At 44.9% G+C, this 13414-nt stretch overlaps 1 protein-coding gene across 2 annotated transcripts in view; it reads right to left on the bottom strand.

The window, feature by feature from the left end:
* The window catches only part of LOC146858427 (multidrug and toxin extrusion protein 1-like), a 742800-nt gene that overhangs the window by 630326 nt on the left and 99060 nt on the right, over nucleotides 1-13414 (bottom strand). Inside the window, exon 2 of one of the 2 annotated variants that reach the window (XM_085649350.1) lies at nucleotides 1837-1944. The exons of the other annotated variant lie outside the window; for it this stretch is intronic. The gene's annotated coding sequence lies outside the window, so the exon portion shown is untranslated. The remainder of the gene's footprint in view (nucleotides 1-1836; nucleotides 1945-13414) is intronic. 2 annotated transcript variants of the gene reach the window in all.

Raw genomic sequence — 13414 nt, forward strand, 5'->3', positions numbered from 1 at the left:
GTGGACATGGTGGTGGACGTGGTGGTGGACATACTGGACGTGGTAGTGGACATGGTGGTGGTGGACGTGGTGGTGGTGGACGTGGTGGAAGTGGTGGTGGTGGTGGGCGTGGTGAAAGTGGTGGTGGTGGTGGACGTGATGGTGGTGGTGGACGTGGTAGTGGTGGTGGACGTGGTGATAAATAGTGAGAAAAGGTAAAAGCAAAACACAGTGAATGATAAAAAAAAAGAAAGCAAGATAGAGCACGAGGGAAGAAGTGATGAGAAAACTGTCACAGTAAAAGCAAAACACAAAGTAAATGATAGCCGTGCACGAGTGAATAACTAATGCTGCCATTTTGAAGCACACGCGTGCTTGTCACAGTAAAAGCAAAACACAGAGTAAATGATAGCCGTGCATGAGTGAATAACTAATGCTGCTATTCAAAAGCAAATGCGTGCTTGTCACAGCAAAAGCAAAACACACTGCTGGCACTGCAATCGTGTGTTTTCTGACCCAGGGTGGCCCGGGAGTGGTGCGTGCACGTAGTCGGCTCTTTTTGGAAGCACATACTCGTGCTTGTGGGTGCGCCCCTGCTCGCTCCCGCAAGGTGGATGCCGCCACAAGCACGAGTATGGGCTTCCAAAAAGAGCAGAGCGACGGCTAAAGGTCTTCCTATGGAGCACATGCGCGCTGCGTAGGTCAGACCTAAAAAGGTTGTTATTCTCCTTCCTTTTTCAGCCGAAAGATTAATTATCCAGGCTCTTATCATTTCATGCATTGACTATGGCATTGTCCTGTACCTTGGTTCTACCCAATACGTGATCAAGAGGCTGCAGGTCAACCAGAATGCCACTGCCGGGCTCGTCATGAATCGGCACCAATCGCAAAATAGGCTCGGAAAGACCTACACTGGCTCCCAGTGCAACAGCGAGTGCAATTTAAGGCCCTATGTATTTTGCACAAATCACTTCACAAGAGAGGCTCTCTCTTGCAAAGGTCACTAGCCACCCCATACATTCCTGGGAGGTTGCTAAGAGCATCTTCAGTCCATCTGCTCCATGTTCCTAAGATCAAGGAATCTCGTTGGGGAGGCCGTTCACTCTCTTGTCTGGACCCCGAACTTTGGAACACACTTCCACTTGAACTACGTCAGTTGTCCACCGAACTCTCTTTTCATAAGGCCTTGAAAACCTGGCTCTTCAGCAACTTATCTTCCCCTCAGTGGCGCACTGGCTATTATGATGAGTGTTCTAGTGCTGGGAGGCCTACGGGTAGCCATACAGTTTACAAGAACAATAGAAAAGAATAGAATAGTGCTGGAACCTATGTGTAACATGCAGGCCACAGGTTCTAATCCCAGTGAGGGAATGGTGTATATAAACAGACTTTCAGCAGAGATCGTTGCATATTTTGCAGTCAAGTGGGTGGAATAGCTTAGTAGGTTAACATGACTGCAGCAGGAATGTGTGCGTGAGACGTGTTAGTCACTGTTTCCAGACATAGTGTGATAATGCACGAAGTGCAGCAATCTGCGTGTAACTTGGATTTCACTGATTCCAATCGAGGATGAAAGCACTGCCATGGAAACTCTAAGCCACAAGCAACCTATGCCTAAAAAAAGTTGAACCTAAAACATAAATCGAAACATTCACTCATAAAATGTACCAAGGATGCTTCCAAGAATATCAAACCCTCATCCCTCATAACGCTGCCCCTAACCAATACACCGTCCACATCTGCCCTCTGTTGTTCTTATCTACGGGTGACTTCATCTTAAAACTACCACTGCACTTCAGTTACTGCACTACCTTAGTTCTGAAGAGAACACATCTTATGTAGGTCTTAAATACTTACATTTTAAGCTATTCACAATAGCTCTAGGCCATGTGCCAAAATAATTAATGGAATGTCTTGGTGTCCTGACGTTTTTCATCCCATTTAAACCAATTACTCTAACTGCACCTAGAAATAAAGGTTAACAAGACACAATTACTGTGACAGAATTGAAAAGTAAAAGTGCATTTTGTCAACAGTTAGGTCTATTATTTTTTAGCAAAACAAACAGATGGTGTTCAGTCAGGGGCGGTGCGTCCCTTAGGGCGTTGGGGCGTTTCCCTCCTGATATTTTAGCCCCCGTGGCCTCCAGTTAAATTCAAGTAAAAGTCCTACACATTTTAGGATGTGTTAGGCATTTCTGCCCCGGACAGGTTTTGGTTTCAGGCATGAGGAGGCAGGAACCTTAAGAATCCTCCAGTGTGGGCCTGAAAGGGTGAAGCATATTACTGACAGACAGGACACACTGTCAGAATCAGAGGGGCCCAAGTGCACATGTTTTGTTGGTCGGCGGTCTCTCTCCGGCCAGCCCGACAGGAGCACTAGAGTCTTCCCCTTGCAGTATACTGGAGCCCAGGGTGACTCATAGCCGCAGTCCCCGGACTCAGTAATGAGCGTTGCAGTCCCCTGCCCCAGCCAATCCAGGTGCTGCTGTGACAGCAGAATCGGCATCGGGATTGGCTGCAGCCTGGTATGGCTGACGCTGGGCGGTGGCAGCAGCAGCATGCACTGGGGGATGGGTTTCTTCTCCTCATCCCCCTCGTGCCTGCTGGATCTGTGCAGGAGCCCAGAACTAGAGCCCACTTGCTGAGCTGGTGCGGATGTGCGGCAGAGGAGCAATATGCCGCCTCCTTCTTTCACGGGGACATCGTAATTGTCGCCTTCTCTCCTTTCCAGCACAGGATCCCTGCAGGCTGCGGCACCATGTCAGGGCTGGGCTCCAACTCATGGCGAAAGTGAAAGAAAACCCTCTACCTGACCAGGGGTGCTCTCGGAACTGGGTGCACTGCTGGCAGCCGCCGCATACCTTCTTCACAAGCTGTTGTTGGCCACAGGTAAGAGGTGGGAGAATGGACACTGGGTAGTGGTAGGGTGGGAGAAAAGGCGGGCTGCGGTGTGAGAGCGTGAAAGGCAGACCATCCTTTCAGCAACCCCACCCTTCTTACAGGCCTCGGCTGTGTTTTCACTAACATGTGTAGGGCCGGGGCTCTTGAATGTGGATGATTTGTGCTTTCGTGATGCACGGGTATTTTTTAGTTCGGCCTCTGTACACACGCTTTAATCTACCATCTCGTAATACACTCCGTGACCTCCCTACAAATCTACAAAAACAAGCATTTGCAATGCAATAGGTCTCGCATTTATACAAGTTTGAGCTATTGGCATTGTAAATGACAGTGCCTTTTATTTAAGTTTTTATAAAAAAAAACTTAAATAAAAAGCATTATCATTTACAATGCCAATAGCTCAAACTCGTATAAATGCGAGACCTATTGCATTGCAAATGCTTGTGTCCATTGAAACCGGAGCTTGAAAAGTGCAATTAATTTCCGCCACCCCCCATTTTCCTTGGTCACAAGATAGTTCCTGACGCCAGAAAGTCTGGGGGTCATACGGGCAGCAAATTGAGGAACAAGGCGGCAGTAATTCCTTACAAGATCCCAACTGCACAACCCCCTTCTCCCCCTGCTCTCCGTCGAAGTTTTCAAAACCCTACAGTATTTGGGGGCGGGGCATGGGCGGCGCTTCGCTGGGCTGTGAAACTATGTGAAAGATTGCAGACCTGCACTGAGGCTGCAGGAATGTGCACTTTTACATGATATATGTGTGTGGATTATTTTTGTACATTCGGGTGGGTGGGGGCCACAGAATGCAGGGCTGCAGTGCAAATAATTTCCTAAAAACGTGCAATATACAAATTCAGACTGGGAAACGAAGTGCTCGAAGTTCTGTGGTTCGTATGCGTGTGAATTCTGTGTGTTTAAAATCGCAGATTAGGGTTCTAACAGGTAAAGTATTGCCTCGCTGGTGTGAGTTCGTTATAGTCAGCGGGAACATGTGTAGGGTTCCTCCCTGGTTTCATGCGTCTGGTAAAGGACCTCTCTGAATGTTGCTCACTTGTAAGGTCTTACATCCCTGTGCATCTACTTGGGTGGTGGTGGCAACGAAAGGCTGGCTGCTTGTTACTGCCTGCGGCGTGCTGTGATGCTGCTATTCGGTTCGCCTAGGGGACAAGGGGCGTCACAGGTGACTACAAGTTGCGGATCAGGTAATTGGAGGGATTTGAGCTTTTTAAAGGCAGCAAGACAAGCGGTCATATGGGGGGGAGGTGTTTTCTGTAAAACTTGTAAAAGAGAGGGGGTGGCAAGGTGTTTTCTGTCCCCAACCTCCACTTGTAACAAGCTGTCGCCATTGTGAAACAAGCAGGAAGTGGGATAAGGGAGGGGGTGGCAAATGGTGAGCACTTTCGCGGCGGCTTTGATGTTCTCAGTGGCCACGCGGCTCACTGAGAACATCAAAGCGGCCGCAAAATGAGCTTTTGTAAACGGGGGATTTGAAAACTAGTGCTTTCAGGCTGCCAAATGGTGCGCGATCCCGGCGCACATGCACTGTATTTGGAGGCCTGAAAAGCACTAGTTTGCACTTCCAGATCCCCCTTTTACAAAAGCTCTCGCAAGAGCAGCGCTAAAGCGCTGGCTCAGGCGAGACCTAAAAATGAGAATTTGTTTGCAGTTTCATTTTAAACACTTTCAAACGTTTTTCAATCTGTGTGCTTTTTCGTCAGTGGCAGTGCTGTGAAATTAGTTGTTACTGGCGGCGCGGCAGATTTCAGCTTGAGAAAAGTATATTTTGTTCTGCTTTCTTGTGAAATGCAAAGTCTCTTAATGACCTTAATTTTAGTTAGGATAATTTTAATGGCCAGCCTCTGAATCTGTTTAGGATTAAAATGTCATCTGTCATGGATTGTCTGTGACTGCTGGAAACCAAGGGCTAAAAGTTAGTGAAAAAACGTCAAGTTGTGCAGGGCATGCTGCATGTAGTGTGTTGATAAAGGGAAGGAAAGGGTTATGTCAACCTTGCCAGATTTCCAAAATAAGTGCAACCACTTACTAAGGGCTAGCAAACATCCAAGCAAGACAAGTATATGTTTCACTATTACGGTCAATGAGTGATAGAAGTTGTAGCTGGTTAGTAATTTATTTACCTCATTGTGATACACTATTCTGTAAAGAAGTGTGTGTTCAAATCTTTTCTACATTGCAGCATTGTTGGGGTGGTGTTAATGGATATGAGGATATTGTTCCAGATGCTGGGTGCAGAGATGGAAAATGCCTGCTGTGCTGTCTTGTTTTTACACTTCTTAGTTTTCAGCCTGATAGTATCCTGGAGGATCGCCACCCCCCCCCCCCCCCCCCCCCCCCCACACCAAGCCCTCCTTATTTATCGGGCTTGCACGCTTCCCCATTCATCACAAACTTTTAAGCCACACCACTTTAAAATGTCACCAGCCACCACTGGGTGTTCTAATCAAGGAAAAAATTGAACTGCTCTTGCTTTAACGTAAGAGGAATACTTGCTAATAAGTAAATGAAGACCATTCAAGTTTAACCACAAAAGAGGCATTCATTCATTTCTGTATATTGCCCTGATACTGGATGTTCCTTGCGTGATTTCCAATTTTAGTAAAAGCGTTAAACAGTAGTACAGAATCAGTCTTCAGATCGACATGTTATGCGCTTTCAGTTTCTGTAAATCTGCAAGCGTCGATAAATTGTGCTGTAATATATGTATGTATAACTTGCTTGGGACTGGTACATATATTGCAAAATGTTTAACGTTGCCAACATAGACTTGTTTCTCCGTTGAGGGCTACAGCATCCAGGGCCCAATATGGCTAAGCCCCTTTTCCTCACCCAGCACTCCTGGGTGTGGCGGGGAGTGCCGCAGTCCGCATGCAGCTGGATGAACATGGAGGGCCCTTGGGTGCACTGAAAATGGAGCAATGAGGACAGCTGTGGATCTCCATGGAACCCCTCAGCACCTCTGCCAGCCTCTCTGAAACACATCGCTGCACTGAGACCAATAGAGCCAGTGATGGTACACCCTTGGTGTCCGCCCCCGGCGTGCCTGCAACCTGTCAGGGGAGTGTCAGTTCCTTGGTGTTCTGTAGAGGTGCAGAGGGTCTTGTGTCCAGTTGGCGAACATGTGCCACTGTGCATAAATTATTATCCAATGGGATATGTTATCTATTTGGTCTAAGTGCTACAAGTGCTCGAATTGTGGGTGGAACTTATTATTTATTAATTAGTTTATGTCATGAGCAGATCCACATCCGAACACACTGTGGGTGTATCAACCTAGTTAGTGCATATGTGTGACTCAACAGAGGTTTCAGATAATAAATTTACTTCAAACTAATGCTGGTTTATTACTTCCTGTTTTCTGGCTTTAGAACCACAATGACACTGGCTGTACACATAAAATTAAAAAAGTGTAAAAGAAGCGTTGGAAACTGAGTTATATAAACAATAACTATTTGACTTCAGCAGGCTATTAACCAACTAATTAATATTTGGTGAGTAGTGAAAATGCTGTTCAATGCAGTCCCAGTTACCTACTAAATTTAAGTGAAACAATCTTAAATATAGAATTTCAAAGTGTAGAAAATACAGGTTTACTGAGTGGTCACCCATTGTTTTTCATATTTTCATGGACCATATATTTTTGTGGCCATTAAACCTCTTTGCACCTTATCCCTGCTAACCATTTGAAAATGCATGTGCTCCCCATTTAAACATGACCACATTGGCATATTCCTAATTGGTATATTTAATTTACCTGTAGGTCTCGAGTATATGGTATAAAATGTATCCAGGGACTGTAAGTTAAATGTCACTAGTGGACTGCAGCATCTATTGTGTGGAGCAGCACAATTTAGGCTCCACCTTTATACGTCACATAAATGCAACTATATGCTTGTATTTGACATTATATTCTCTGTGTGCCTTAAACTTTATTAACATGCGTGAAGCATTTAAATCTATTAATGAAATTTAATCATTGGAGGGATTAGAGAATTATACACGTATACACTAATGTTCAGTTTAATCATGTAAGCATGTATTCTTCATTCACGTTTTATACTTGAAATTATATTTGCACATGTAATCAGTTGCACTTTTACTCACGTTTGGCTTTTATTTTCAAGTTTCACACACATGTGTATAAACATGTATATTAAATGCTCAGTTAAATTAGCCTGACTACAGGCCTCAATTGAAATGCATTTTGCTTCGCCAGCATGTTCTCTTTGCAGGTGTATTATCACAATTTTGGTTAGTTAGAGAAAGGTTTATTGTTTGTATTTGACAGCTGATAGAGAGGCCTGGAGGAAAGAAGTTGGCAATGAATGTGGAGAATAATTGTTTGAAAGAGGCCTTCTGCTAGTCATGTGCCAGGACAAAGAGTTGTTCAAGGCTGAGAATTGCACTCCCAGTTTGATGCAATAGATAACTAAAGGGATGTTGCAGATACACTTGAGTAATGATTTGATTGGTCCCTGGTAGTGTGAAAGGAGATAAGGATGTTTCTGAATTTCCAGTTACTTTTAAATTGGTGTTCAGGAGGTACAGAACTTCTGCTTGCCTTATTCTGACAAGTGTCAAGCTTTATACTAGCACTTATTTCATTTTGACACGACTTCTACTGAAGTTTGATCATGCTGACACCTGCTTATGCTTCCTAATTAGGGACCCTTGATAGAGATCCCATATTTGACTTATTTTTAGAGGACAGAGGGGAAGTTTCTTTATGGAACACCTGTTTGCTTCAATCTCTTTCATAATTATTGTGGCTATCTCAATTCTGTATCTCATCTTATTGCGCCTCAATATAAAACCCTTTAATCATATGTGGTGATTCCTGGTCCTTATTGTGAAGTCATATTGGATTTACAAGTTAGACATGTATTTTTGATGTCTTCTCCCTTTCAATGCTTCACATTAACCAACAAAGGTCCTTTCGAGCAGTGGGGGAAAATTCTTTAATGAATTGACTAAGGGATTACATTGTAAGGCCCAGAGCTCTTTCATGTGCAAAACAATACAATGACAGTGTAAACATTGTAGCTTGATGGTCTAAATCTGCAGTTAGGCTTGCTGAAATAAACCTTTTTGACAGGTTAAAACCTCTCTTTTGAATAATAATAAGTAATCTCTATTTAGACTTGTCACCTACAAGGCAGTGTAGCTGGTATTTAAAAGCAGGACAAGTAGAACTTTAGGGGCTTATTTACAAGCCCCTTGTGCTGCAGTTACGTCACTTTTTCCCATATTAAAAGGGATGCACCAGGGGCACAAGGGGCTTGTAAATAAGCCCCTTAAAATTAAAGTGTCCTTACACCGACTAGCACCCAAAAGCTATTTATCACTGCTGTAGGCTTAGTTGTCCTATGCAGAAAAACATACATACATAGTAAAATCTAAATACTGTATCTTGGGAATGGAACAAGCTAGAAAATAATTAAACAACTATTTTAAGTAGTTATTAAAACTCCAATTCAATAGTGATGCTGGATTAAAAAAGAATATTAAGAGAAAATAACTTTTAGAAAGTTACCTCTTCCCTTCCTGAAGTTCCTGAAGCCTAATTTTGCATTTGCTCTCCCACTTATGGCAGCCAGTAATTAGCATTTGAATAGGTATGAAAAGGTGTGAAATGCTTCCACGGACCAAACAACAGACTGACCTGAATGGGCAGAGGGAACGTCTCTGAACCTCACCGAATATGCAGGTTTACATTAACACTTTGGAGCACACCTGAAAGGCCGAGAACAGGATGCCAAGATAATTCTTGTATATCCACTGTCTGGTTGCTGAAGGGCCCGCTTTGTCCCACCAGACATCTGTCTCTGGGTTTTACAGGTAACATTAGGGGCACACTAAAAAGGAAGGCAAACAGAATGCATAACAATTCTTGTTTAGCCACTGTCTGTTTTCTGGAAAACCCTCATTTTGTTCCACCAGACTTCAGACTCTGGGTTTACTAGGGGTACAGTGGCTGCCTCAAACTGGATTTGTGAGTTATATATGGAGGACACTAGGATTAGTCCAATCCCCACACACACCCCTACCCTCAGAGCCCAAATTGAGCAAGACCATCATCGCATCACTCGCACTCGGAGCTAGCAATTACATCCTACTCGGAGGCCTGAACTTCCCCCTGGAAGACCTCATGAGTAAAGGAACCTACCCACGTCGCCGGACACCTCCTGGACCCAAGTTTCTCCAAGTCGATGAGCCCCTAGCAGTACTCTGGACAAATCACACCCTCGTAATGTTCAACATCCCGTCCCGATCCAACACACATGCACTGCCAAACTAGCCCGACGAAACTGGAACAGCATTACTGACAAGGACTGGAACGCTGCTCTCAACACCCAATGACCCAAACACAGGCAACAGCCTCCCCAAAGCCATCAAGAAGATCAACAATTGGATCACCTCCTGCGCCAAATCTTTAACCCTCCTCATACACAGCAATAAAACATGATCCAGACCCCAGACCAGGTGGTACACAAAGGAACTCCCACTATTGAAACCCCACTACAAACAAAATGACTACAAATGGAGAATGAGCCAGGACAATGCAGACAGGAGCACATTCAAATCCTCCCTAAGACCCTACCACTAAATGATCCGGACCATCATACGCGCCGTTCTTACGGACTGCATCAATGCCAGCAGTAACACAGGAAAATAAATATTGCCATTGTGAAATATTTCACCTTACCATCAATCACCTCCAACCCGACCACCCTCTCGCAGGAACTCTGACACAATCTATCTCAATTCTTCAGCAAAATCACTGCCATTTACAGCAACTTCAATTCGCAACCAGACCCACCAGACCTCGCCAAACTCCTCCCAATCTTATCCAAAGAACCAATGCAAACCACATGGCATGGTCATCACCTCAGAAGAGACCACAGCCACCATGAAGTCCATCTACTCAGGGGCCCTATCTGATCCCTGCACCCACCACACCTACTCCAAGGGATGGTAACCCATCAGCGCCATGCTTACACCCATTTTGAATGCCTCCACCTCTCCCTCGACTTTCCCAAATGCTTGGAAGCACGCGGCGGGGAACAGCCATTACATTGCGGCTGTTACCCCGCATGCCATTACAACACAAGTGTTACAATGCATGCACTGCAACAACACAGGAGCATCACGATGCAATTTTTTACAACGTGTAGGCCTTTACATGCCTCTACAACAAATGTTGTTGTAAAGGCATGTATGGTAAAGGGATATGCATTTCAAATGTAACTAATAGGTAAGTTTGGGTTCTGGGGTGGTATGGGTAATTTTAGGGTTTAGGGTGGGTTTGGGTTTTGGGGTGGCATGGGTAATTTTAGGGTTTAAGGGGTTGGCATGGGTAGTTTTAGGGTTCAGGGTGGGTATGGGTTTTGGGGTGCCATGGGTAATTTTAGAATTTAGGGTGGTATGGGTTTTGGGATGGCATGGGTAATTTTAGGGTTTAGGGTGGGTATGGGTTTTGGGGCTGCAAGGGAAATTTTAGGGTTTAGGTGGATATGGGTTTTGGGTTGGGCAACGGTAATTTTAGGTTTTAGGGTGGGTATGGGTTTTGGGGCGACAAGGGTAATATTAGGGTTTTGGGTGGCTAGGGGTTTTGGGGTGGCAAGGGTAATTTTAGGGTTTAGGGTGGGTATGAGTTTTGGGGTGGCAAGGGTAATTTTAGGGTTTAGGATTTGTAGGAATTTTTGGATGGCAAGGGTAATATTAGTGTTTCGAGTGGGTGGGCGTTTTGGGGTGGCAAGGGTCATTTTAGGGTGGGTATAGGTTTTAGGCTGGCATGGGTAATTTTAGGGTTTAGGGTGGGTATGGATTTTGGCTGGCAAGGGTATTTTTAGGGTTTAGGGTGGGTATGGGTTTTGAGGTGGCAAGGGTAATTTGAGGGTTTAGGATGTGTAGGGGTTTTGGGGTGGCAGGGGTAATTTTAGAGTTTAGGGTGGGTATGGCTTTTGGGCTGGCATGGTAATTTTAGGATTTATGGTGTGTATGGGTTTTGGGTGGCAAGGGTAATTTTAGGGTTTAGGGTGGGTATGGGTTTTGGGGTGGCAAGGGTCATTTTAGGGTTTAGGGTGTGTAGGGTTTTTAGGTGGCAAGGGTAATATTAGAGTTTAGGGTGGGTAGGGGTTTTGGAGTGGCAAGGGTAGTCATAGGGTTTAGGGTGGGTAGGGGTTTTGGGGTGGCAAGGGTATTTTTAGGGTGGGTATGGGTTGAGGGTTGGTTGGATTCATATATATGATTTTATATATTTCAGCAGACATCATTGTGTGTGAAATATATATCAACATATATAAAATTAAGTACATTCGTTTTGTTTTACATATATTGTTATGCATTACCATGCATGCCATTACTAAGAAATTTACAAACAAATATAAAGCTATATTGTATACATATATAGTGTTTAGATTTACCTGTAAAATACTTATATTTTCAATCACAACTTCAACCACGCATATGCTTTTACAAAACATGCTTTTACGAAAAAATGTGTTGTAAAGGTATATGCGTGATTAAAGTTTGCATTGTAATGGTAACGCGTTGTAACAACACTTGCCTTGTTACAAATGCATTGTAAAGTCATACAATGTAATGGCATATGTTGTGGAGTCATACAACTGCACACAGCTGGCCTCCTATTGCTGAAGAAACCCTCTGCGGACCCTTTAGCGCTTGCCAAATCCAGACCAATTTCTCTGCTACAATACCAAGCCAAGGTCTTAGAGAAAATCATCCATAGACACCTCACCGAATACGTCACCGACCACCAACTCCTCGACACCGCTCAGTCTAGTGTCAGACCCAACAACAGCATGGAAACTGACCTTATCGCTGTCATGGATGACAGACGCATGATTCTGGACAGAGGAGACACATCTGCTCTCATCCTCCTGGACCTTTCTGCAGCATTTGCCAAAGTCTCCTACCCCATCCTTATCCAACGCCTTTCAGACTCCAACGACACACACTCCAATGGATCTGCTATTTCCTGATAGGAAGGACCCAGTAAGTCTTTCTGGCACCATACACCTCAGACGCCTGTAACTTCATCTGTGGAGTTTTGCAAGAACCCTCCCTGAGCTCAAACCTGTTCAATGCATACATGATTCCTCTAGCCAGCAACATCCGCTCTCACAGCCTCAACTTCCTCTCCTACACTGGTGACACACAACTCATCCTCTCCCTGACGGACAAGACACCCAGTGCCCAGATCAACTGTCTAAATCTGAACATCAACAAGAAAATAATTGTGATCTTCGTGAAGAGCACATCACCATGGGACTACACCTGGTGGCCAACAGATCTAGGACCAACACGCACCCCTACCAACCATGCCAAGATCTCAGAATCATCATCAGACAGCAAACTCGACATGGGTGCCCAAGCCAATGCTGTCACTGCCTCAGGCTTCCATACATTGAAGATGCTAATTAAGATTTTCAAAGGGCTCCCAATCAGCACCCATATAACGGCCATGTATGCCCTGGTCACAAGCAGCCTGCACTACAGGAGCACCCTCTATGCTCGGATAAACAGAAAACGCACCCTAAGGCTGCAGACCATTCAGAACCCGGCTGCCAAAATCACTCTCAGTCTCCCATGCCGCACACAAACCAAACCTCAAGGAGCTCCACTGGCTCCCCATTCATAAACTAGCACAATTCAAACACCTCACCCACACTTTCAAGCCGTTATATAACACTGGTCCGGCATACCCCAGCAATCGCATCTGCTTTCACAAACCTTCTAGACACCTCAGCTCATCCGGACTCCTATTTGCACACATCCCACGCATACGTAAAACCAGTTCCAGTGGTCGAGCCTTCTGCTACATCGCTCCTAAAGTGTGGAACAACCTATCACTACACATAAGAACGTCCCCCTCACTTCTTGAATTCCCCAAAAAGTTGAAGACTTGGCTTTTAGAGTAGTCCTACTAGGCTCTTGGTGTGTCTAGACTCACACCTGCTCAGCGCCAGGATACCCTTTCTGGTGATAGTGCACTCTACATATCTGCTGAAGAATTTTGCCATCTTTAAAATGCCCAAACTCGGTACGGTTGGCCCCAGGAACGTATACTCCATTGATTGTAGAATGCCCCGGAGTCATTCCCACCCACTAGCTCAGACTAGGGAAAAATGGGTCACCTCTAGACACTCCTGGGCCGGAGGAAGATCATCAGAAAACTGAATGTGCTGTCTGTGACCTGAGAAGAGCCCTGATGGACTGGACCTGCTCCACTTTTACTCAGGACCAGGAACTGGACTCCAAGGGTCACAAGCTTCAGTGATGAAACAAGCTTCTTTCCTGCATCTGCCCAAACTGATTAGTGGCAAATTAACCTGGACTGGCTATTGCTCTTGGCTTCTGTCTGATACTCTGTGTGTCCCTAAATGCCCTCCTGGGGAGCTTTCGGAGTGTACTCCTGTGGTGGATCGGAATTTAAAGGACTAAAATTTGAATGTAAAATCTTTGACCAGGACGACCTGTGCTCCATTATG

The sequence above is a fragment of the Triturus cristatus genome, chromosome 3_2, assembly GCF_964204655.1.
Source record: "Triturus cristatus chromosome 3_2, aTriCri1.1, whole genome shotgun sequence".
NCBI lineage: Eukaryota > Metazoa > Chordata > Amphibia > Caudata > Salamandridae > Triturus > Triturus cristatus.